The sequence below is a fragment of the Rhodnius prolixus genome, unplaced genomic scaffold (genome assembly GCF_049639745.1).
Source record: "Rhodnius prolixus isolate KJV_2025 unplaced genomic scaffold, Rpr scaffold_6, whole genome shotgun sequence".
Taxonomy (NCBI): Eukaryota; Metazoa; Arthropoda; class Insecta; order Hemiptera; family Reduviidae; genus Rhodnius; species Rhodnius prolixus.
Window position 1 is genome coordinate 22,256,366 of NW_027411634.1, and position 22,463 is coordinate 22,278,828.

Genomic DNA, 22,463 nt, shown 5'->3' on the forward strand with positions numbered 1-22,463 from the left:
TTGCACGGACTTTTCAAACGACCCTCGTATGTGAATAGGAGCTAACAAGGCAGCACTGAATAAGCTTCATGTATACCGAAACAATGTACTCCGTATCGGGAACACTTTGTTTCATACAGAATGAAAAAAAAAAAAAATCCACAGAGAGCTGGATGTAGCCGTATTTTAGAATATTTAGCAGGACATCATTCAGATTTCTAATTACCGACGAAGTACAGAAGCTAGACAACCGATATCAATGACTCGGACAGAAATCATTCCACTTCAATTAAAACTAAATATTAAATATGAAAATATTTAAAAAGAAGAAGAAGTGTATCGCTCAGTACAAATTGAAACTAATTTATGAAACTTCTATTACCTATTTTGGTAGAAGCTGCTATGTCTAGGGGGGCAGAGCCCTCAAGTAAGATTCTATACGTGAATATTAAATAATTAAAAATAATATTTTGATTAAAATAAAAGAAATACTATTGACTTTAGTTGTAGATAGAATCCTTAGCAAATACGAGTACATTTCTGTTATTATCGCTTGCCCACTGTAACAGACCTGCGCCTGTTTTCAGCTAGTCACGTCAGACCTCAGTGCATTACTGTACTTCAGGCATTGCCTATCTACTCTTTACCGGCGTCTGTAAAAATATTACGCGATCTTCCAAGAAATACATATTTTACTGTAGTACATATATATTTTATTATTATTATTATTATTATTATTATTATTATTACTATTTTAACAGAAGTGTTTCAACGTTAAGTGGATTAATTATTTAAATATAAAATGGTGAAAAAAATAAATACAAATTTAAGTGAATATTCTGAAAACAAAACAAACAAATATGAACATTTGGTAATTTAAAAAAAATTAAAAAAAATGGCAATGCAAAAAGATATAAATTACTTTAGTGTTTAAAAATATTCATATGAAGAACTTGTTGAAGAGGAACTCCAGGAATAAATTGAAAAAAGAAAATTTAAGTAAGTACTTATTCAAATTCTTTTATTTAATTTTTAATATTTATCGTTTTCATTTTCAAGTACGATATAAAAGAAATCGATTTTTTTTCTGTTATACAAGGTGATCCATTTAAAACGCGCCAATCGCTAATAACTTTTTAGGAAAGCAGAATTTCGAAAAAACCCACGAAGTAAACTACATGCTTTTTTTTGTCTACTTTTCAAATTTTCAACCCCCGATGCTGTATCTATATTTTTAGCGAAGTTATGGCTATAAACCTGATTGGGATTTCATAAGGACCACTGGTTTTGACAATGATTATGAAAACTACATACAAAACTGTGAAAAATGACGTCAACCCCGTTTCGATATCCCTAATATTAGTTGAGATATTTAATATCTAAGTTACAATTTTATCTATTAGTGGTCGGTTTTCAATATTAATTTTCCACCAGAAATACACCAGTTTTGGGAGGCCCTCTGGCTGCAATAAAAAAGAAAAAGTTATTTGTTACGGCAAGATATTCTTACCGTAATCACAGTTCAAGAAGTCTTGCATACTGGGTGCATTAAAATGATGTGATGATTACTTTTATTTGATGATAAAACAAATTTATCCTGATTCACCCACAACCATTATACTGTACTACACGTTTTAAAATCTTCAATTATTATTATTCTTTTACTTTGCGTCACCAATAACATTTTTTGCAGTCAGAGGAACTCCCAAAACGTGTATTTCTGGTGGAAAATTAATATCGAAAACCGTTCGCGAATAGAAAAAATTGTAACTTTGATCTTAAATATCTCGACTAATATTAGGGATATCGAAACGGGGTTGTCATTTTTCACAGTTTTTTATGTAGTTTTCATAATTATTGTCAAAACCAGTGGTCCTTACGAAACCCCATTCAGGTTTTTGCCCGTAACTCCGCTAAAAATATAGATACAGCATCGAGGGTAGAAAATTTGAAAACTAGACTAAAAAAAAAACATATAGTTTACTTCGTGGGTTTTTTTCGAAATTCCGCTTTTCTAAAAAGTTATTAGCGATTGGTGCGTTTTAAATTGATCACCCTCCATATTAAATGTCCTTAAAATGTAGATTAGATACACCCATATATATTTGCTTCTATCATTGCTTAGAAAACCAAATTCTGGTACTTATATTAATCCAAGGCATATTTAGTTATCCAATAAATAATTGAATTTAAAAAAATAATAATAATTGAATCAATTTTTATAGAATTTAAAAGAATGCTGGGAAAAGTAATTCCTAATGCAAAATATCTTAAGTTATATAAAGAACTAAATGAAGATCTAGCAGCCAGCAGTTATACTAATAATGGTTACTCAAAAAATTTAAAAAAAGTCACAAACCATTTATCCTGACAGATAAAATTGTATCTCAAAACTTTTAGTGTCGATAGATCTGAAGAAATGATATGATTTGTGAGCACAGCAATATTGGAAATATTGAAAATGTGATTCACATTATAGAGAACTTTCCCATCTTGAGAGAGTTCCTGTATCCAGGATAGCTAGGCCTATATCAATCGAGACGAGCTGATATCTGACAGCTGGAAGAATGTTTGCACTTATGCTGGAGAAGGCAATGCCGAGCTTTTCTCATAGAAATATGATGCTTTAAATCATTCAACATTTATGTGATCTCTTAATTGAATCAAGTTCATGGATGCAGAATATATCATATTATCCGAAATTTATGGTTGAATTTATAAATTGCAACTTTTGTAGCTTCTTTTCAATTAAAAAGCATACAAAATATTTTTATTTTATTAACAGTTCCAGCCTTTTGTATTTTACTTTATTGCTCTCTGTAAATATATTTTTGGTTGTACTTGCCTGTTTGATTATATTTCTTGCATAGTGCTGCACGAGAAACGAGACAAATCTCGGTCTCGGTCTCGGTCTCGGTACCGAGACGAGACTTGAGCAACCGAGACCGAGATCGAGACATGATTTATATCTCGTCGAGAAATCTCGGTCTCGTCTCGGTTTTTCAAATATTAATTTTTAGCTACAAAATTATAAAATTGTGTTCTTTATTAATAAATAATCATTACGAGTATTGAATTAATTATTAAAAGATACGATTTTATTATATTTTAGAATTTTAGAATTAATGAATTTGAAAAAAAAGACTATCTATGCATCTAAAAAATATTGCCACAAATTTTCGTTTTTAAGATACACTTTGCCCAAGCATCGATACATAAAAGAGCTTTTACTGAGTCAGAAGTTAGAGAAGATCTTCTATTGTCATTATCATCGCAGCTTGCGAAAATAATCTTTCCGATGGCACTGAAGTTGCACAGATACTAAAAATATCTTTCGCCATTCTAGACAAATTTTTGAAGGAATTCTCAAGTGTTTTCCACCATTCTAAAATGTCAACGTCTACTGGTGCTTGGTCTAATTTGGTGTAATTAATTATTTCTGTCTTCCATGCTTCGGTGATATTTGCTGATTTTTGAGCAAATGGTGCAAAAATATTGATGCAGTCGCCGTCGTCGTCAAAAGGTGAATCATCAGATTCTTTATCTTCACCAACAGCGATAACTAATGGAGCGGGAAGTTTGTTGGGAGGTGTATTTTTTAATTCACGAATCGACTTGTTATAGCAGGCAGATTATGTTATTTGGGTCTTTCATTTGGCGCGTTTTTAACATCTTTTTGAAATTATATAAAGATATATAACAGTAATAGTAATATATGATGCATTGAAGTGTAAGTAGTTGTCTTCTTTTACACACATTTTCATTACCAATATATAAATTAAAATAATTATTAGAAAATAATAACATTTTTTGAAAAGATTATTAATAGCAAACCGCTTTTAATACTTAAACAAAAATTCAAAAAAACCGAGACCGAGACCGAGATATCTCGACGAGACCGAGATCGAGACTGCATAAAGTCTCGCCTCGTCTCGATCTCGTATTGGCGGTGCCAATTAATTTATTGAAATTATTTTTTAAATTAAAACTTTTGTAATGTTGACGATATTCCTTGTTATCACCATTTCACCAGTAATGCTCTTTTCTGTCGTCCAGAAACTCCATCAGTAACCTCCTTTTTAAATCTTTACTTCTTGATTGTAGACTCTGATGAAATGATTTCAAAATTCCCCATTTTTGCATTGTCTAGTAAAGTTTTATGCCCGGATAGTTTTTTTACCGTAATAATTCTAGCTAAAAAATTAGTTACGTTCTGAAATTTGTTTCAATACAGGACTAAATAATTAACATGTAGTCTCATTGCATTTTTGTTAAGTTGGGTAGGTTAACAGCCCTCTGAATGTAACCTGTATTGAATGTTTAGGGCAGTTTCATCCATATGAATACGAGGGTCGTTGGAAAAGTCCGTGCAAAAATAAAAACTACTTAATTTTTGGGGGTAAACCTTTTTTATTTTTCAACATAGTCTCCTTTTAGGCTTATACACTTCGTCCAACGCTGCTCTAGTTTGTTGATCCCTTCCGAATAATAGGATTTGTCCAAGTCTGAAAAATAGCCATTCGTTTCTGCAATCACCTCCTCGTTTGAATAAAATCTTTTTCCCGCCAGCCATTTCTTCATATTGGGGAACAAATAGTAGTCCGAGGGAGCCAAGTCTGGAGAATAGGGGGGATGTGAAACAAGTTGGAACCCTATTTCCATTAATTTTGCAACCACAACTGCTGAGGTGTGAGCTGGTGCGTTGTCGTGATGGAAAAGGACTTTTTTGTGAGCCAATCGTGGGCGTTTTTCTTGCAGCTCGGTTTTCAAACGGCCCAATAACGATGAATAATATGCACCTGTAATAGTTTTACCCTTTTCCAGATAGTCGATGAGGATTATTCCTTGCGAATCCCAAAAGACAGTCGCCATAATCTTTCCGGCCGAAGGAACGGTCTTCGCCTTTTTTGGCGCAGATTCCCCCTTGTTAACCCATTGTTTAGATTGTTCTATGGTCTCAGGAGTGTAGTGATGTAGCCATGTTTCATCCACAGTGACGAAACGACGCTTAAAGTCCTGCGGATTCTTCTGGAACAGCTGCAAACCGTCCTTGCAACACTTGACACGATTTCGTTTTTGGTCAAGCGTGAGCAATCGCGGCACCCATCTTGCGGATAGCTTTGTCATGTCCAAATATTGATGCAAAATATTATGTACCCGTTCATTCGAGATGCCCACAGCACTAGCAATCTCACGCACCTTCACTCTTCTGTCATCCATCACCATATCATGGATTTTATCAATGATTTCTGGAGTAGTAACCTCAACAGGGCGTCCAGAACGTTCAGCGTCACTTGTGCCCATATGGCCACTCCGAAAATTTTGAAACCACTTATAAACTGTTCTAATCGAAGGTGCAGAGTCACCATAATGTTTATCAAGCTTCTCTTTAGTCTCCTGAGGCGTTTTGCCTTTCATAAAGTAGTGTTTAATCAACACACGAAATTCTTTTTCGTCCATTTTTTGAAAATCACTCGACTTCCTCGATTTAAAGGAATGCCAAACACAAAGAAATAGACCGATCTGGCTGAAACTTGGTGTGTGTTCTTCCAAGAGATGCTACTAACTAAACATAACCTCGATACGCGCCAATGGTGCTATCTCTCTGACTTTGCACGGAATTTTCAAACGACCCTCGTAGCTGTAATTTCCCCACCTCCTCAACCACTTCATAATCAAGCTCTAACATATGGCTTCGTCTTCAACATTTTCACCTTTCTATTTAATAATACCGTATTCAGGTAAAAGACGGTAGTTGAAATTCTTTCTTTAAAATGCTGTGACAGAGGCAGCATTTCAATTTTGTTTCGTGTTTCTCTAGAATCCTCCACAAACATTTTCTCCTTACTATAATCTGAGATTTTGTCAGTTTAATTTTCATATTCTTCAAATCACAGTACTTTTTTAATTGGTTTATCATTTATTGCGAAACTAATTAGACATTAAACAAAATCAACAGCGTATTTTAATAATTACATTGTTATTCTGGCTATACCTAAACCTTATCAATATGTTCCTCTACATCTTTTATAAGTTCCATGAATAAAAGTCTCTTGTTAAATATCCTGTACGCAGATATTTCATTCTGACCATACTCAACACCAATTACAACATGTTTATGATGGTGACATTCCATTTGATTGAGATGACAGAAACGACGGCTTTAGCATAATGATTATTTAAACATATTGAAATATTATGGGAACTGAGTATAAAATCTCAAAGGAGCTGGCTATAATCCTGCTTAATAATAGGTTGGCAACTAAGTAATTTCGGTTTTGAATTATGATATGAAACTCATTCTTTTTATTACAAAAAAATAATTTTTAATCAATGACATATTTTCCATTTTGTTCAATGACATTTTGCCATCTTTCTTGCAGCTTCATGATTCCGCGCTCACAGAACTTTTGGTCCTTATCAGCAAAGAACTTTTCCAAGTGCGATTTAAGGTCATATTCATCTGTAAAAGTTTTGCCGTTCAAATAATTCTGTAAACTCCGAAATAAGTGATAATCAGCTGGAGCCAGTTCAGGGCTGTATCAGGAGGATGTGCCATCACTTCCCAATCAAGCTCCAATAATTTCCCGCGAGTTGCCAAAGATGTGTGCGGCCTTGCATTATCATGGTGGAACACAATTCCTTTTCGATTTGACAATTCTGGCCGTTTTTCTTCGATTACTTCTTCAAGTTTCATAAGTTGTTGACACTAAACCTCTGAAGTGATGGTCTGATTCTTTGGAAGCAATTCAGAATACACAACACAACAAATGATCTTTATTTTGGTGCAATTCTGCTTTCGATGTGGTTGGTGCTGATTCATCTTGCTTGCACCATGATCGTTTTCGCAATATGTTACTGTAAAGGACCCATTTTTCATCACCAATTATAATTCTTTCCAAGAAACAGTCCGTTTCATTGCGCTTAAGATGCATATCAGAAATTTTGATTCGTTGTGTTAAAGTGAATCTCTTTCAGTTCATGCGGTACCCACATATCCAGCTTCTTAACGAGTCCAAGACGCTTTAAGTGTTTTTCAATTGTTGCATGGGATACATTTAACTTCTCTGCAATCCCTCGAACAGGTATATGACGATCCTCTTCAATTATGACTTTGATTTGGTCATCATCAACTTCAGTAGGTCGACCAAAGTGTTGCTGCTCATCTTTGAGGGAAAAAAATCTCCAGAAAGAAAATTTTGTAAACCAATTCTGACAAGTGCGCTCTGTTAAGCAGTCAATGCCATAAACTTCGCATATCTCTTTGTGAGCTTCAGCAGCTTTTTTCCCCTTTGCGGAAATAAAAAAAAAGTAAAATATGCCGAAAATGTTCGTTTCTGCACTCCATTTGAAATTGACCCAAGAAGTAAGGGTTTTGGAAAAAGCACGCATAACTTACCTCTAAAGTAACCTCAATATTACCTTTACTAAATATGATAAGGCAAAGTACGCCACCAACACGACTAATTAAAAAAATGAAGGTCTGCTCCCTTTGAGTGAAAACAGAAATTACTTAGTTGCCAACACAAATATACATTTTCCTGAGCTTGAAAAGAGCAGTTGTAATGATAGTAATAAAAAAAAGATTAAAGGTGGAAGTAATTAGTGCTTCTCCATTTTAGTTTTTAAGAAAAACTGTCTATTTACATAAAGTTCATGGGGCGAGTGGTGGTCTAGTGGTCAAAAGCGTGTCTTTGTAAGCGAGTGTTCCCCAGTTCGAATCCCGCGTATGACTACTTTTTACGAGGGTCGTTTAAAAAGTCCGTGCAAAGTCAGAGAGATAGCACCACTGGCGCGTATCGAGGTTATGTTTAGTTAGTAGCATCTCTTGGAAGAACACACACCAAGTTTCAGCCAGATCGGTCTATTGCTTTGTGTTTGGCATTCGTTTGAATCGAGGAAGTCGAGTGATTTTCAAAAAAGGGACGAAAAAGAATTTCGTGTGTTGATTAAACACTACTTTATGAAAGGCAAAACGCACTCAGGAGACTAAAGAGAAGCTTGATAAACATTATGGTGACTCTGCACCTTCGATTAGAACAGTTTAGTATAAGTGGTTTCAAAATTTTCGGAGTGGCCATATGGGCACAAGTGACGCTGAACGTTCTGGACGCCCTGTTGAGGTTACTACTCCAGAAATCATAGATAAAATCCATGATATGGTGATGGATGACAGAAGAGTGAAGGTGCGTGAGATTGCTAGTGCTGTGGGCATCTCGAATGAACGGGTACATAATATTTTGCATCAACATTTGGACATGACAAAGCTATCCGCAAGATGGGTGCCGCGATTGCTCACGCTTGACCAAAAACGAAATCGTGTGAAGTGTTGCAAGGACGGTTTGCAGCTGTTCCAGAAGAATCCGCAGGACTTTAAGCGTCGTTTCGTCACTGTGGATGAAACATGGATACATCACTACACTCCTGAGACCAAAGAACAATCTAAACAATGGGTTACCAAGGGGGAATCTGCGCCAAAAAAAGGCGAAGACCGTTCCTTCGGCCGGAAAGATTATGGCGACTGTCTTTTGGGATTCACAAGGAATAATCCTCATCGACTATCTGGAAAAGGGTAAAACTATTACAGGTGCATATTATTCATCGTTATTGGACCGTTTGAAAACCGAGCTGCAAGAAAAACGCCCACGATTGGCCCACAAAAAAGTCCTTTTCCATCACGACAACGCACCAGCTCACACCTCAGCAGTTGTGGTCGCAAAATTAATGGAAATAGGGTTCCAACTCGTTTCACATCCCCCCTATTCTCCAGACTTGGCTCCCTCGGACTACTATTTGTTCCCCAATATAAAGAAATGGCTGGCGGGAAAAAGATTTTATTCAAACGAGGAGGTGATTGCAGAAACGAATGGCTATTTTTCAGACTTGGACAAATCCTATTATTGGGAAGAGATCAACAAACTAGAGCAGCGTTGGACGAAGTGTATAAGCCTAAAAGGAGACTATGTTGAAAAATAAAAAAGGTTTACCCCAAAAAATTAAGTAGTTTTTATTTTTGCACGGACTTTTCAAACGACCCTCGTATTTGTTAGGAAAAAATTGTTTACAGTAAAGTATGAGCTTCCGCCTCGTCCGCGACACCTAATTGGTGTTTGGAAGTTAAACTCCGCCTGAAATAAAACAGTACTCTATATAAATTTCACCGGCTTAGTTTTTTAAGCAAGAAAGGTTATTTCGTTGAACTATACTGTGTCAAACTCACTCCAGCAGAGCTATAAGATGAGACGATCAGTTGTATGTGACCTTATTACTAACAATTGCGACCTTTTTTGAAATCTGCTCCAGACAAGTTCTCTGATATCTGAAATTTATAAAAAAAATCTTCAGCAGCCAACCGAGAGCTATTTTTACAATATGTTATAAGCACGCTACTTCCTATAATTAGGAACATATATTTAAGGATACATACAGTTAACGGGAATTCTGTTGTTATTATTTATTATTTTTATAAATTTTTTGTAAGCTTTGAACCAGTAATGATTGTCTAAAAAGGCAATCGAATAATCAGTAAATGAAAGCAATCTAATCTTACAGAGCAGTTTGGAATTTTTTTTTTTTTTTTTTTTAATTTATTTTGTTATTTACAATCTGTATAATACACTATACAATAAGTAAATAGGGAGATTGAAGTATAGAGGCGTGAAAGGCAGGAGGAAAGAAACTGCCCAGCGGCAGCACTTTCTACAGGATATTAATTTTAAGCCTTCAGACTGCGAGGAAGTCGCGGGGCCACTGGCGATTCAGTCGGCGAAGAGGATTGTTAGGAATGTCAGAGGAGGCGAGAGACTGTACTAGAGGATTGGAGCAAGTGGAGAGAGCACTATGGAATTTTTGATATTTAGTCTTGGCTAATTGGTGTACGAAAGGTATGTTGAGGTCGTTGTGTAGAGTGAGGTTAGTTACGTAGAAAGGAGCGTCAGCTATCTGTCGAAGTAGTTTTGATTGAAATGTCTGTACAGTCCGTATGTTTGTAGGTTTGGCTGAACCCCACAGCTCCAGTCCGTAAGTCCACATTGGTTTGATGATAGTACTGTATATTAATCGTTTGAGTTCAATAGGTAATTTGGAGCGTCGTCCAAGAAGTCTGTAAAGTAGTTTCGCACGTTTTGTCATTGCTTGTCTTTTAAGTCTAGTGTGTGGGTTCCACGTGAGTCGCTTGTCTATGTAGAGCCCAAGGTAGCGCACCAGATCTGTATAAGGAAGAGGATTGCTGTTGAAGAGAACAGGTGGACAGGAGCCCCGCCGGAGAGTAAACGTGGCGTGCTGGCATTTCTGTGAGTTCATTTTAATCCGCCACTTCTTGGCCCAGAATTCTATTTTATGTAAGTGTGTCTGTAATTTGTATGAAGCTGATGTAGGATGTGTACTTGTGGCTAGTATGGCTGTATCGTCTGCATATGTACAGAGTAGTGTAGAGGGTTGTACAGGTATGTCTGATGTGTATACTGTGTAGAGAACGGGGCCAAGTATACTCCCCTGCGGCACTCCCGCCCTCACTGTGGAGAAAGAAGAGATTGCTGAGCCAGTACTAATTTGAATGAACCTATCTGAAAGATAGGAGCGCAAAATGAGGTAGTATGTTGAGGGAAGATGCTTTTTTAGTTTGAACAGTAATCCAGGATGCCAAACACGGTCGAAAGCCTGGCTTACGTCTAAGAATGCCCCTGAGCAATACTGTTTTTTCTCCAGTGCTGAAGCAATAACATCAACAACCCGGTGGCATTGTTGAATAGTGCTATGATGACACCTGAAACCAAATTGGTGGTCTGGTATAACACCAAACTCCGACAATATGGGGTTAATACGCTTAAGTAACAGTTTTTCAAGAACTTTTCCTAGAGTCGGCAGTAGGCTGATAGGTCTGTATGATGAGGGTAGGTGAGCAGGTTTTCCAGGTTTCGGAATCATTCGCACCACTGAATACTTCCAGGATAGCGGAAAGCAGTTTGGAATAATAAAAGATAAGTGTGATAAATATTTTATAAAAATTAATTGAACTTACTCAACATTATCACAGCCTAATCTCTGTTCTCAGAGAATATCAGATCTAAGTATCTGTCGCCCAAATCTCTGAACATACGACCATAAAGAAATAATCAATAAATGAAGTTGAAGTTTGGTGTCCAAAGATTCACATTTTCAACTTCTCATTGCTTTGATTACTCTTATCGACAAAATATTCAGCCGCCATTCTAAACTTAGCTGAGATTGCCTGGGTATTCATCCAAATAGATTGAATAGTTTTTAACGTGCTTAAAGAATGACTGTTATAAGTAAAAGTTAACTTGACAAATGGCGTGATTACAGTAATATTTACACATAAATCATTTAGGGTGCAATAATTGGGCTTGAATTGGACATTCTTGTCAGATTAAGCATTTTTGGTGAGAACAAAACCACTAAAAGATCTCTCCTACTTTGCACCATTATTCCAGAAATATTTTACACCATCGCAAATGTACATTTAGAACAACAAAAGACTTGGAGATTCTTTCTTTCTAAACCTCTATTCGTTTCATTTAATAACGTTGGCATACCTGTTATTATTTTCATTTTTATATTTGCTTCATTGTAAATTTGTTTTGTTTTTACTTTAATGTACTTCCAACTATCGCTGATTATTAAATAATTTAAATCACAACTTCTCTTAGGGAAACAGCGTTGAAACCTTTTCTAAAATCATCAAAGATTTGAACCTTTTCAACTTTAAATTAATTGTTGATGGGAAAATAGAAAACAGGTCTGTACATGTTCAATTCGATCGAAACCCTATTGTTTTTTCATGATACATGATTCTAATCTAACCATTTCTGTAAGACGCCATTTCCCAGCATTTGTGTGAATAATTTACTGGTACAAATAAGTAATGTTCAGAATCAACTGGTTTCCTTTCTTTTTTTTGATAAATTGTATCAAATTTAGATACCAACTTTTAGTAACTATCTCCTGATTCCATATTTCATTAAATACTCGTAGATTCTGGAAGTCCGTGACACTAAGCAACAGGCAAAGATTTATAACTCGTTTGGGACGAGATATCCATTCCAGTTACTTTATTAGATTTACTGTTATTTATTGAGTACAAACTCTACATCAATTGCAATTTTTCGATCTTAATTTGGATGAGTTACATCAAAAGTCAGGGATGTATTCGTTTTTATTTATTAATTTTTTTTTTTTTAAATAAAACCATTCCCAATGTCTTAAATTATCTTGGTCTAAAAGGATTTTCAATTTAGAATTAAATTTATTCAACAGACTAAAACTGTTTTATATTTTTTTCGTTTCTGAACTGAGATTCTATCCTCTTTGGACTTCTCTTTTGTCTTACGAGATCTCTATTCTCCTCACCAGGATTAATCACTCTTCCATAAAACCAATTATTATAGATTTATATAGTAGTAGTAGTAATAGTCTTTATTGAATTATACTAACTTGAATATTAATTTAACATATTTACACCACGTTTACTCTCCGGCGGGGCTCCTGTCCACCTGTCCTCTTCAACAGCAATCCTCTTCCTTGTACAGGATCTGGGTGCGCTACCTTGGGCTCTACATAGACAAGCGACTCACTTGGAACCCACACACTAGACTTAAAAGGATGACGAAACGAGCGAAACTGCTTTACAGACTTCATGGACGACGCTCCAAATTGCCTACTGAACTCAAACGCTTAATATACAGTACTAACCTCAAACCTATGTGGACTTACGGACTAGAGCTGTGGGGTTCAGCCAAACCTACAAACATACGGACTGTACAAGACATTTCAGTCAAAACTCCTCCGACAGATAGCTGACGCTCTTTTCTACGGTGACTAACCTCACTCTTCACAACGACCTTAACATTCCCTTCATAGACCAACTCGCCAAGACTAAATACCAAAAATTCCACACTACTCTCTCGACTAGCTCTAATCCTCTTGTACTGTCTCTCGCCTCCTCTGACATCCATAATACTCCTCACCGACTGAATCGCCAGTGGCCCCGCGACTTCCTCGCAGTCTGAAGAGCTAAACGCCATTATTCTCCTCCTCACATTCCCCTATCTCATATAGAGAGTGCTACCGCTGGGTAGCTTCTCTCCTCCTGCTCTTCCCGCACCAGTTCATCTCATTCACCTCCTATTTACTTATTGTATATATTTATACAGATATTAAATTAAAAAAAAAAAAACATATTTACAAATAAACTAGCAATCACCATGGTCATAGACTGTCGATGGAGTCGTTTTAATAAATAATGCAAAATTAATAATTAAATGAACAAAATCTCTGTGGTTCCATTATGTACAGTTTGAATAAACAGAACTAAATAAGAAAAAGCAAAAAGAAAGAAGAAGAATAAAAGAATGTACAAAAAAACTGTTCTGTAAACTAATAACAAAGAAATATACTAAAATAATAGATAAAGTTATCAAAGAAACAGAAATACATTGAAATAAACTTAATTTAAAGACTGATTAGTTTCCTTATTTACCATTTATCATTTCTATTTTCTATTTATGTAACATCTATGTCGAACCTCTCAATAACGGACACTGGCGGGGGAAAGCAAAGTGGCCGCTGTTTGGAGGTGGCCGTTAGAAGGAGGTAGGCAAGTTTCATAGTGAAAAAATATTGGGTCTTTTTTCCAAACATCTATTTAAAAATTGTTTATTATTAATAGATTTAAAAACGTACATAATTGCATAATTATTTAGCTATATGATATGCATCAAGTTCTTCTTAATTATCCAAAACATTTATCAACTTTATTAAATTCTCCCGAGCACATTGCTATTGTGAAAAACAGAGTTGCAAAGAAATCCAAACCAACAAGAAATACCATCCCCAAAGAGACAATTCTGAAAGAAAAGGATTGTCCAAAAAAGAAAACGCTCACCTTCCCCAAGTTCCGATGAAGAGGACGAAATAGGAATCGAATTTGAAGAGGAAAGTGATGCCATTTTAGAAATCGATGAAACTGAATGTACAGGATATGGGGAAAGCTACAACAAGACCAGAAACAAAAGATTGGTTGGAATGCATAATATGCCGGAAGTGGTTTAACGAAACTTGCTCTTCTTTTGCATACGCTTGCCAAAATTGTAGTAAAAGCGCATTTAAAAAGAAGAAGAATAAGTAAATATTAAGTAACCATTCATTTTTTCCTGTTATTTTTACGTTTTACTAGTGCAATTTCATTTACAATATGTGGCCATCTCTCCCAAGTTACACTGGCCAACTCACCCAACCCAGTGGGGATAGACGGCCAATTGCTATTTTTTTGTTTGTAAGAATAAAAAAATGTTTCCCTCAGCATTTTTCCTGAAATTTTCTCCTTATCTCATGTTTGTGAGCGTATGAAGTTTCCAAAATAATAATAAAGTAAGCCTAGCCCTTTCCAAAAATTTTGCTGGCACCCTCCAAATAAAATGGTGGCCATCTCACCCGACGTTACCCTACAAGATAAATAAATATTAGATAAAATAAGATATAATTTATATAGTAGAGACAAAATTATTATTAAATTCATCCACTGAATTACTATTAAAATAGAACTCATTAATAATCTATTTCAATTATGCAACCTAGTCGCACTTAATTTAACTCTAATTATTCAACTAAAACAGAACAACTGAAATTGATTTAATATTCAATTCTGAGAGTAAGTGATCTGTAAAATAAGTTTAATCATTTAGCGCTATAAAATCTAGTCAATCTGTCAATAAAATTTTCCTAACAAGGTCAATGACACTTCAGTTTTAGTGAGCCATGATGAAAATTGGGAAAATTGAACAGGTTTATGAACTCGAAGCTCTAGTCATTACAAAGGATCAATCCCATTACTTCAATTAACCACCGACCTCTAGAATTAATTTGGTTATCCACAGATTTTTTTAACTGCCACCAAAAACAAGAACAGATAAATACCTGAAATTATTTTTAGTCCAAATTATTTAAACCACTCACCTTAAAATTGAAATTGCCGCCTACAATTAATGTCACTTAATGCCATTCAATTCTGGCTAAAAGGCCCAACAAAGTGACACTAAAAGCGCTTATTATTTATGAATTATTGAGGCTAGACACTAAATAAATTAACTCTATAATTTAATTTTTACAAATATACAGGGTGACCAGAGTTATATGCTCCACCCACTTTTTTTTTAAACGGCGGGAAATTTCGAAAAAATAAAAAACACGTATTTAATCATTTTTAGTCTAGTTTATTTTTAGTGATTGACCAATTTTTTTAAACCCCTGTATCTCGAGATACAGCTCCCAACTTTTGTTTTTAAATGGAACGTTATATTTTTTGTTGCATATTTTTATAGCATTTGAGCTCCTAAAAACAACAAAAAAATTTTTTTTGAAATCGGTTAGGTTTTTCAAAAGTTATGGTAATTTAAAATATGAAAAACAAATTTCAGTTTATTGTAAAAATTACGTTATTTTTTTTTTAAAGAATCTGTTCAAATTGGACACAATCAACGGATAGGCAAGCCAAAACTCTGGACTCCCACGCTTTGCTTGTAGCAGCACTTATGGTGGCGAAGTCAAGATCTAGGCAGGCTAGAGTTATTCGACGTTTCAGATCATCGACTGAAGCCACGGGATTAAAGTTACTGTACACTTTATTTTTTGTAGCTATCCCCACAAAAAAATAGTCCATTGGGGTTAAGTCCTGAGATCGAGGTGGCCATTGGATGGGTCAATGAGTCCCTAAGCACTTTTCATGGAAATTTCTGTCCAGGTAACCTCGAACAACTCTCGCATTATGTGCCGGGCGACCATTTTGTTGAAAACACATATCTAGTCGACGTAGATGATCATCTTCAAGCAGAACTGGCAAAATGTCTCTTAAAAAAAGTTAGATACCTTGCAAACAGTTAAGTTCTCTCTGTAGAAGTACGGGCCGATTAGATTGATTTCCTAAAACTCCACACCAAACGTTTGTAGAAAATAAACTACCTGAACGTCGAATAACTATAGCCTGCCTAGATCTTGACTTCGCCACCATAAGTGCTGCTACAAGCAAAGCGTGGGAGTCCAGAGATTTGGCTTGCCTATCCGTTGATTGTGTCCAGTTTGAATAGATTCTTTAAAAAAAATAACGTAATTTTAACAGTAAACTGAAATTTGTTTTTCATATTTTAAATTACCATAACTTTTGAGAAACCTAACCCATTTCAATAATTTTTTTTGTTTGTTTTTTAGAAGCTCAAATACTATAAAAATATGCAAAAAAAAAATATAACGTTCCATTTGAAAAAACAAAATTGGATGCTGTATCTCGAGATACAGGGGTATAAAAAATGGGTCAATCACTGAAAATAAACTAGACTAAAAATGATTAAATACGTGTTTTTTATTTTTTCGAAATTTCCCACCGTTTAAACAAAAAAGTGGGTGGAGCATATAACTCTGGTCACCCTGTATTACTATTTTTTTTAAGTTTCTATTCGGGAAATAAGTGTTGCCAACAAAATGCAATTAAATCACCACTACTTCTGGCTTCAGTCGCCATTCTCACAGTGTTATTAAAGTATCACTTATAATTGTTGGAATATTTAGCAAATTAATATCTAATTAGGTTTAACGCAAGCAAATTTCGTAAGTGATTGAAAAACTCGATTTCCTGAATTGTTCCATTTTTCAACCTATATTACTGCAATTTTTCTTGAGTAATTAGCCTTTACCCTTTCGTAGTTCCTATTCTGTGGCTATAATTAATAGCTCACATCAAGAATATTCCTTCTTTAATTCATTAAAGCGCCTTCTATTATCTTCTAAAGGAACACCAAGTCGTTTTTACAAATCACCGATGTATAATTACGTTATTTTCCTTACATTTATCTCTTTGCTTGAACCAAAATGGTTTTCTTTAAAGATTCTAGATTAGCCTTCATTAAATTCATTTCGCTGGCCATATAATTACATCAACTTGTGCAGCTGTTACTTTTATTGCCTCATTATCAATGTTATTGCTTGCATAATACCTTTCTAGGGTACAAGATCTTTTGGAAGTATGATTAAATTATATAAGTAACAACCTTTCAAAATTTGATTTCAACATACTGGAAGTAATTAGTTTCAAGTAGCGGTCACAAATTATAATAAAATACTCTGGCTACAATAAGGAATGAATTGTTTCATAAGATGCGAAATGATAAAAATGAGCTCAGAATAAATGCAATTGAATTGTTCACATTATAAATTAAATATGAATATATAGGTTTCGAGACCGGAAATTATTTAATTAAGGATTCAAAAGTGGCGAGGAATCGTTCTCCAGTTCTGGCTCTTAGTTTCTGTAACTTAACCAACCCGCATAGCCACGTAAGTTTCAATAATTATAAAGAATTTATTGTATTTTACTTTTGACGTGAATACGTCTTTAAATTTGCTATCATATAGAGACAATCCAAAAAAACCTAATGATAACAAAATCGGGGAATACAGTTTGGCATTATAGTTTCGAATCTATCGTCTACATCCAAAATTAAATTAGACCACTGGATAGCTAAAGGATCAAAGAATTCATTACAATAAGCGAGGACTGTGACGCATCGCGCGCGGTGGAGGGGGAAGCGCCGCCATTTTGAGATCATTTTGCTGAGTATCAAGATTTGCAATTAGTATAACTTTTGTCCCGGAGAAGCTACGATGTTCGATTAAGTTTTAATCGTCAGCTGTCGTCACAATCTATTGATTGCGTATAAAACATTAGTGTAAAATAGTGACAGTGAATATAATAAGGTGTTAGAATAAAAAGATATCAAAAATATATAATGTCGGCCTATAAGCGTCGAAAAGCCAAAACCAAATACAGAGATCGTATACGGTTGGAAAGGGCTTCTCAAGAACATTCGAATGGTAATAATAAAACACCATATGACCGAGTCAAGCTGTGCCGGGAACGTAAAAGAATGAATGCGGCCGAGCGGATCAACGACGGTGTCAGTACATCTATCTACAGCTGGGGCGGTTGAAATTGTGCAAGTGGATGATGAAATCACTTCTACATCGACAACGGACTGTATAGGCATTGTGTTCGATCGTCGATTATGAAGACACATTGGGCAGCAGCTAGAGCACGTTTCACTACGACGTTTGTCAACAATACATTCGAACATAAGTGTGATCGTCTGTGGTTTCTGCGCTCATTGAAGCTAGCAAAAGAAAAACACTTACCACTGCTTTCATCCTAAATACATAAATAAAAATATTTTATATAAAAAATATAACCCGTTACGTAAACGTATTCACGTACAACACACGGCCGTGTCCATGGCACAGACACAGTTTTTTTTTATTTTTATATTACTGTTTTTTTTACTGATTTTCTGTGTTACTGATTCTCTAAATTGTTAGTATTTTTGTATTTGTAATATCCAGGCCCTGAAGAAGACAATATATTTGTCGAAACGTTGGCAAAAAGACGAGTTGTTTGTTTTTATTTGACCGATTCCTCGCCAATTTTCAATCCTTAATTATAAATTAAAGTTGAGCCATTTTGGGAACATAAGACACAACTAACCTCATATTCTCTATCACGAGATAGACATGGCTATTGAAATCGTACGTTCCTAAATTACTCGTCTATCCATCGAAAGAATCATCTTCCTCGACGCGTCTATCCCGGTATCCATTCGTTGACGTATCTGGACCATTTTTCATTTCTGGCTCTTAAAAAAAATGGCCGTCCTGTGTCCATTTAAGTAGCCATACGTACTTTAATTGACCTTTCCTTAACCCAAGCTGAGTATTATGTGCTTCATGTGCCACTTCTAGACTTTGTTTTATTTTATTTTTGTAGAATCGAGGTTTTTGTTGCCAAATATAAAAACAAGAAGTATTTTACATATTTTTTATATATTGTGATTTTAAATAAACGCAAGTGACCTAAATTTCTTTTACCCAATTACCACTCCTTTAATTCGGAAAGTAGAGCCTGACCCTGAAGCAATTATTTGTATTATGACTAAGGAACGGATTTTCATGTATTTAAAAATGCCAAATATTTAACTAAAATATGCATTTATTTTCGTCAATTATGTGGAAAATATGTGATTTTCTTAAAATATTTTCTGGAATATTTAAGTAAAATGGACATTTTTTTTTATGAAAATGGAATTTTTTTTGGGGGGGGGCAAGTTTTTCCCCCCCCCCCCTTTGTTATTGGCCTCTTGAGCAAGCAAATCAGCCATTATTTAATTTCTTCTTTAGCATCTTGAATATTTACAGAGTTATCCTGTTGTTTGTTATAAACTCAAAGAGCTCTGTGTAAATTCTGCCATCATCAGCTGCCAGAATAGTATTTAAATTGGCAGGTAACGGACATCCCGTCGCTATCACTGCCCTCCACAAACGCTCTCTTCCTTTAGTATTATTAGTACATTCCAGGATTAGATGGTTGGCGTCTGCTATTACTCCTGAAGTACAGGAACACTGGTGAGATGTTTCCACCCCGATCCTGGCTAGATGGTGCGGCGAATAATTGTGGTTGAACCTCATTCGAATGACAGTGCTAACAAACTTCCTATTGTGGTTTTTGTATTTGTAAAACCATGGTCTTTTGGGGACACTACATTGGATGGCTGTGTAAAATTGGCCTTTTCTCGCCTTTGCCAATTCGTATGTCCGCTGCCATTCTGTATAGCACTCCGCTTTTGCATAGTTTTTAATATCGGAGACCAACAGTGAGTATGGCGATGTATGTTGTAGGGAGATCGCTTCCTTGGCTTTACGATCCACGATTTCATTTCCTCTCAGACCTGTGTGACCCTTAATCCAGATTAAATGTACCGATTTGCCTTTTCTTAGAATATTATTTAATAATTCGGAAGTTTTTAAGATTAAAGCGGGAGCATTATTTCCAGAATTTTGTAGTTTTTGGAGAACACTTTTGCTGTCTGTGAGAATTAACACCAGCGATTGGTCTATTGAATCTACGTACTTTAAACATTGATATACAGCAAATAATTCGGCTGTGAATATGGAAGCGAGCTTATTTAATTTGAATTGTAAGGAGACGTCAGCCGAAAGGTCAATCATTGCACATCCCACACCGTCTTGATTCTTAGAACCATCTGTGAAGAGCTGATATCCGTTGGGAAAGTAGCGGTGTAATTTGTTAAGAAGCAGTGCGTTGTTGCAAGAATTTGAATAGTTTTCTTTGTATTGGAAAAAGTTTGTATGAATGTTCTTAGTATTTTCCATAGAAACCAACAGCTCAAAACTGAAAACAGGGAGCAAATCATAGCGTTTTATTTCTAAGGAGAAGTGAGATAGTTGGCTGAACTGGTTTACTAATATCGGGCTCCTCTTCTTGTGCCAGAACTTGTCGGTAAAAACTCGGGCTGATATTCTGCTTATCCTTTGAATGCTGGGTTGTCTTTTGATACAGAACCTTTCAATGATAAACCGTGAAGCTAACAACTTCCTTCTGATTGCCAAGGGTTGTTGCTTGGCCTCTGCTAGGAGCGCATTAGTCGGCGTAGAAGTCAGGGCACCCAGACTTGCTCTCAAGGCTTTGTATTGCAGTTTGTCTACGTGGTTAAGGTGAGTGGATGCTGCATCTCCATAGAGGAAGCATCCATAATCCAATCTAGATAGAATTAGTTGGTTGTATAACATTAACGATGTTGCAACATCTGCCTCATAGTTAAGGTGGTGAAGGTATCTCAAAATATTCATACTTTGTTCGCACTTTTTAACTATATAACTAATGTGCTGTCTCCAGAGTAATTTACTATCGAGGTACATTCCCAGTGTTTTCATGACCGGCTCTACCCGTAATTGGAGTGCTCCCAGTTTTACTGGTGATTGTAGAGTATACTTTCTTTTTCGAGTAAACACCGAAATACTACTCTTCGCTTCGGAGGGTGTTAGTCCCTTGTTGTAGCACCATTTACCGAAGATAGTCATAGCACGATCCATTGTGTTTATAGCTTCCTTTAATATTCTGTTACTGCAATACAATATTATGTCGTCCGCAAATTGAGAGATACAGACTTCCGGACCCAAATTCTCACCGACGTCTGCTGTGAATATGTTAAATAATATCGGGCTTAGTACTGCCCCTTGCGGCAAGCCCATATGAGTTTGTCGTGGACCAAATAACCTTCCACAACATCTGACTTTTATAGTGCGAGATGCAAGGAAATTACAGACATGATGTACAATTCTTGAGGGGACCCCTATAGAATCCATCCTGTGAATAAGACTGGGGATATGGACGTTGTTGTACGCATTTACTAGATCAAGGTTTGCAGCGATCTTGAACTTACCGTCTGTAAAAGCTTCATATGCGTCCATTACAAAATTGGCCAAAGCGTCCAAAGTGCTGCGTTTTTTCCTAAACCCGTTTTGGAATGCCGGAAGTTTGTCCTCCGATTCTATCCACCATTCTAGCCTGGTTTTAATTAGCCTTTCAAAAGTTTTTGCTACGCATGAGGACAGAGCTATTGGTCTGTAAGACAGATAATTTCCTGAATCTTTTCCTGGTTTTAAAATGGGTATAACTACTTGATTGCTCCATGCTTCTAGTCTTATTTGATTCATCCAAATTTCATTCAAAATTTGAAGTAATTTAGTTTTGCCTGGTTCTGCAAGGTGTGTAAGCATGGGGTAGTGAATCCTATCTTCTCCTGGAGAAGTGTTATTATTTGTTTTCAACGCTGTCAGTAGTTCTAAGTAAGAAAACGGCTTGTTTAGTTCGTGAGGCCTATCAGATATTTCGGGTAACTGAATTTTCTCAGGAACAATTTCCGGAGTCAAGGCATTGAGGAACTCTGGGATCCACTCACCACTTGTAGGTCCAACCCTGTGGAAGCCATGCCTGAGAGCCTTTACCTTCCTCTATATCTCCTTTATTGGAGAGGATATGTTAAATGACGAGCAGTATTCAATCCATTTTTCCCTCTTTTTTATTTATATATATTCTGCGGCACTGAGCTGTAGCCTGTTTGCACTTTATGAAGTTGGCCCATGTAGGAGAGTCTTTATACATTTTATAGGCCGTTCTATTTTTTCCCCTCAAGCTGTCACACTCCTCATCCCACCAAGGTTTGGGTGGGTGTTTTGGTTTACGTCCTAGGTATGGCTTTGTTTGCGGAATAACTTGATTTGAGACTGTATGAATAATATTTATCAATTTGTTGTAATTAGTTTGCGGGTTATCTCCTAATTCTAATTCTGCTAACAGTTTTCCCGTCAACAATGTATAATTGTTCCAGTCCGCCATCCTTAGATTCCATTTTTTGTTAAGTATGGGATTGCTATTATTGATATTGCCAATGCTAATGTCGCAAATCTTTATTAGTATGCCCATATGATCAGATCCAAACGGTTCTTCTATGACTGACCACTCCAATCTAGTAGCAAGCGCTAGGGAACAAATCGTAAGATCAACTGCCGATGGCTGATTCCCTGGTCTTTGCAAAAGAGTTGGTGTGCCATCATTGATGATCAAAAGG

At 35.8% G+C, this 22,463-nt stretch overlaps 1 protein-coding gene across 1 annotated transcript in view; it reads left to right on the forward strand.

Moving 5' to 3' along the window:
* Positions 1–599: 599 nt before the first annotated feature.
* The window catches only part of LOC141461079 (cholecystokinin receptor type A-like), a 428,938-nt gene continuing 407,074 nt past the window's right edge, over positions 600–22,463 (forward strand). Inside the window, exon 1 of the mRNA XM_074141758.1 lies at positions 600–978. The gene's annotated coding sequence lies outside the window, so the exon portion shown is untranslated. The remainder of the gene's footprint in view (positions 979–22,463) is intronic.